This window comes from Nannospalax galili, unplaced genomic scaffold (assembly GCF_000622305.1).
Source record: "Nannospalax galili isolate Female #2095 unplaced genomic scaffold, S.galili_v1.0 scaffold6457, whole genome shotgun sequence".
NCBI lineage: Eukaryota > Metazoa > Chordata > Mammalia > Rodentia > Spalacidae > Nannospalax > Nannospalax galili.
In genome coordinates this window covers 19,771-24,550 of record NW_008338714.1, presented here as the reverse complement: position 1 = coordinate 24,550, position 4,780 = coordinate 19,771, and the positions used below count along the sequence as shown (strand labels likewise).

General features: G+C 41.6%; 1 pseudogene; it reads right to left on the bottom strand.

Moving 5' to 3' along the window:
* Nucleotides 1-1,943: 1,943 nt before the first annotated feature.
* LOC115070407 lies at nucleotides 1,944-3,954 on the bottom strand (annotated as a pseudogene).
* Nucleotides 3,955-4,780: the final 826 nt, after the last annotated feature.

Sequence of the window (4,780 nt, the reverse complement as noted above, 5' to 3'; positions counted from 1 at the left end):
CATATAAATGTATATTAGGTTCCTTGGGCTGTCATTGAAATATGACTACAAACATGTTAACTGGAAATATTGCAGATTAATACTTACAGTTTTGGAGGTAGTAAGATTCAGCTTAATGTCCATGAGTTCCTCTGACATAGCACATTTGCATAGATACCATCTCAGATAAATGCCCAGTGAATGCTAGTGTCAGACTCAAACTATCCTAAGACACTGCAAGACTCTATTCATCATTGCTGTTCTAACAGACAATTTCTCTTTTCCATCACTAAATGAGTGAGTCTGTGTGTGTGTGTGTGTGTGGTGTGTGTGTGGAGGGGTAGAGAGAAGATGAAATTGGGCATGTGTTGGTAGAGGGTGCAGGTGGGAGAGGGGAATTTAGATTTGATCAATACGTAGCAAGAAATAAGGAAAAAAATCAATAAAGTGCTGTTGCTTGCTTGTCTTTCCATTTCTTTTTTTTGTGCCTCCCAGCTACACCATCTTCCTGTCTCCTCTGTCTCTGATTCTTTCTTCCTTCCTTTCTCTCTCTCCTCTCACTTTCCGAGATATTTGCTCATTTTATTTTGTCCTTGTTGGACATTTTTCTTTAGCAAGTTTTATTATTTTCCTAGGAGCACCCGAGAAAGGACTTAGCAATCTATGCTAGGAAGTTTAGCGGGTCTGGGTCAGGAGGCTAGTTCAGGGATTTGTTGCCCAGGAGTTGGAGTGGGTCTGGGTCCAGAAATATCAGGGGATAGGGTAGGGCTGGAGTAGATTGGAAGTGCTGAGCTGCAGAAGAATGGAATAGAGACTTGGGTGATATCTGACTTACCAGAGTCCTGGATGGGCAGGTTTGACAGGCAAATCAGGAGCCAGGGGAAGATGGGAATCTGGAACACCTGAGGAAGGATTTAGCAATCTATACTTGGGGGTTTATAGAGTCTAGGTTAGGAAGCTTGTCCAGAGATCAGATGCAGAGGTAGTGAGGTGGACCTATGATTGAGGTCGTTCTTACACCATGTCTTTAAAACTAAATCCACTGATTTTAAACTAAATCTTGTCACTCGTGGGTCAAGTATTTTTTGGTTTCAGAGCTCTAAGTTCATTGTTGAGCTTCTATGTTGACTTCCTTTCCACTCATCACTTTCACTTTCTGTGATGGTATTTTTAGCTGTTGATTTATTGCAGAAACGAAAAAGAAAAAAAAATCCTACAGTGCATTTATGTAAAGTATTTTAACTTTGAACCAAGAGGGAGCAGGGAAATGGCTCAGATAGAAATACTGCTCACTGTTCAAACACGAGACTGAATACCTGAGTGTGAATTCCCAAAACCCACATAAAAAGCCAGATGCAGGCGTGTTTGTGCCTATGAGCCCATCACCATTATTTTTGTATGTGTATGTTATAAAGTGTGTACTTTTATTAAACTGCTCTCAAGTCAGTGTACAGGCAATTCCTTGATGCCTGACATCTCAACTCACTCCCAGGGAGACCAAAAGTCTTCATAGTTTCAAATTGGGAGGACAAAAAGAAGGCACCAATGTGACTGATCATTCAAAAATAAAATCATTTAAAAAGTATTAGGGTAGAAGTTAAAAAAATTGCAGCACATAGCTTAAACAAAAACAATGCTGTGTCATCCTCTTTTGGCAAGTAGGGGTGTCTTTTGGGAGGATGAGGGACTTCCTGTAACCAGGGATACTTTGAATGACTATTTAAAAAAAATATGTAGAATCAAATTTCCCAGCCACATCGTAGAACTCGGGGCTGCTTGCTCCGACAGACTGCTGTTGCCTTCACTACTCATGTTTTTAAATCCTCAGTCAAAAGCCTCAAAACACAGCAAAACCAAACAAAAACAAGGTTTTTCTTAATTAAAAACAAAGCCATGCTAATGTTGTCTCAATTTGTTTTCTTTTCTGAATAAAGTTAGGTTTTGTCAAGAAAGAGTATAACAGCTCACTCAGTAACTTTCAGCCTAGAAGCATTTGAGGTGGATGATGGAGGGTTCAGCTCATCAGGACTCATTGTACTCCTGTTTGCTGATCCACATCTGATGGAAGTTGGACAGAAAGGCAGGATGGAGCTAACATTCCACATCGAGCACTTGTGCTCAGCCGGAGAGATAATCTTGATCTTCATCACACTGGGAGCCAGAGCAGTGATCTCCTTCAACATCCTGTCTGCGATGCCAGGGTACATGTAGTGCCACCAGACAGCGGAGTACTGGGGCCATGTGGATGATGACATCACAGTTCATGATGGAATTAAGGGCAGTTTCTTGGATATTTCAGAATTCTATGCCCAGGAAGGAAGGCATCACAAGTGGTCTTTGCCAACGGTGATAACTTGGTCATAGCTCTTCTCCAGGGAGAAGGAAGGTAGAGCTGTTGTCATCTCTTGCTAGCAGTCCAGGGCAATGTAGCACAAATTATGATGTTACGCACGATTTTCCCACTCGGCTGTGGTGGTGAAGCTGTAGACGTGCTAGCAGTCCAAGGCAATGTAGCACAAATTTTGATGTTACGCACGATTTCCCACTCGTCTGTGGTGGTGAAGCTGTAGACAACAAGCTCAATCAGTATCTTCATGTGGTAAAAGTCCAGACGCAGGATGGCATATGAGAGACCTTTGTCATTATAGATGAGCACAGTTTGAGTGACCCCGTCAACTGGAGTCCATCACTATGTCACTGCTAGAGCCAGAGAAATACAAACACAACGTGGCCTGGATGGCTACGTACGTGGCTGGGGTGTTGAATGTCTCGACGTTCATCTTTTCAAGGTTGTCCTTGGGGTTCAGAGGGGCCTAGGTGAGCAGCATGCGGTGCTCCTCGGGACCCAACACAGCTTGTTAGAAAGTGCCAGGTCTTCTGCCAGGTCTTCTCTATGTGGTCCTAGCTGGTGAAAAAGCATTTGATAGGGTGGGGGGCAGCCCAGGGATTATCATCACCATGTAGCTGAATTTGCAGGAGTTGATATCAAACTGGGTGGCCAGTGTGGATCTGCAGAGGAGAAGATGCAGGGTGAACACAGATTTGACAGTCCCAACACCGTGCATAACTGGAGGAGGATTCTTTATAGAAAAAGACCCTTCACAGTGTGTCAATTTGCTAAAGTTTCAGATCACCCTTCATATCCTCAGTGCTGAATTTCACAGTAGAGAGAATCCATCATCAGAAGATGGGTGTAGTCTGTCTGTGGATCAGTGAATGCCAGGCCTGGGTATGAACAGAGGGCTGTCTGAATGAGGGGAAATGGGAAATGTAGCTTTTTCCTCATGATTTCTTTCCCCTTCTATCACTCTGGCTCCTCTTTCCTCTCCTTCTCTGCATGATAATTTTTTTTTCTTCCTAACATGGAAGTATATGAACAAACCATATGCAACAACTTGTCACTCCACCAACTTCTGGTACTGAAACTCTCAGTACCAGATTGACAAGAGATAAACAGTTTAAATCAAGAGATTTTCTACTCCTCATGATTTCTTTCCCCTTCTATCACTCTGGCTCCTCTTTCCTCTCCTTCTCTGCATGATAATTTTTTTTTCTTCCTAACATGGAAGTATATGAACAAACCATATGCAACAACTTGTCACTCCACCAACTTCTGGTACTGAAACTCTCAGTACCAGATTGACAAGAGATAAACAGTTTAAATCAAGAGATTTTCTACCTATGATCTCAGGTGCTAGCTGTCCTCGACATAAAGTGTTCCAAGTCTCAAGATAAAACTGACAACAGATATTTGGGTGATCATAGTACAAACACTCATGGAGAAATCACCCTCCATACCATGTCCTCAGTTCTCTATTGGTACCTCAAAACTTATAATTTTTTTAGTTTTCAAAAACATAGTTTTTATGTCTTCTTCTTATTAATCACTATTGTCAGCAATATCACCAAAGGCCTCTCCATTGATTCAACTGTATAACACACCTCACCCAGCTGCTTTTTGGGCAGCAACTCCATCTGATAATGTTTCTCAGAGAAATAGCTGGGACTGTAAGGTCACTGAGATATTTTGAAATAAGGTTCAGGAAGGTTTCTCTGTTTCCTTTTTTCCTTCTCTTTGGCTCCAAAAACACAGACATAACAACAATTACTATGACTTTCTTAAGAATGATGTATTTTTTTTTCTTCATACATATCTGGGTTGTGGGAGCCGTTTAAAGTCATATAGTAGAGCAGATATCTCTTAATCCTCCCAGGAAATGGTTTCTGGACAATAACCATTAAATGTCTGTGGTATGCTGTAGTTTGTAGTGGAAGTGTTCATTCAGATTCATATTCTTATATAGGTCTGTTGTGCTCTTTTGGAAGGTTGTAGTACTTTGGGGATTTTGTCCAAGCAGGAAGGAGAGGCTCACTGGGCCCAGCTCCTTGGGCAGACATTGTGTCTGGCCACTTCTATCCTTGTTCTCTCTTCCTGTCTTTAATATGCCTTCACTCTGGTGGACTGAACTTTCTGAAAAGATGAGTGAAAATAAATATTTCCTTCTTAAGTTTTTAATGTCAAGTATTATGGTCAGTGCAATCAGATATTATTAATAAAATGTGACATTTATTGGGAGGAACTGGATATTAAAATGGGACTTCTCTGGCACTTCAGAGTACATGTATTCTAAGGTATGGCCTCCAAAGTTTCAGACTTGTCAAAGCAGCACAGGGTTGTGGCTTTGATTCTCTCAGTTGCCTCCAACACCTTACTGATGATTCTCTGGTCTTCACCAGTACCAGTCCAAGAATCTTCTTGTAAATGCTACTAGCTATTGACTCCTACACTTATAACCTCTAT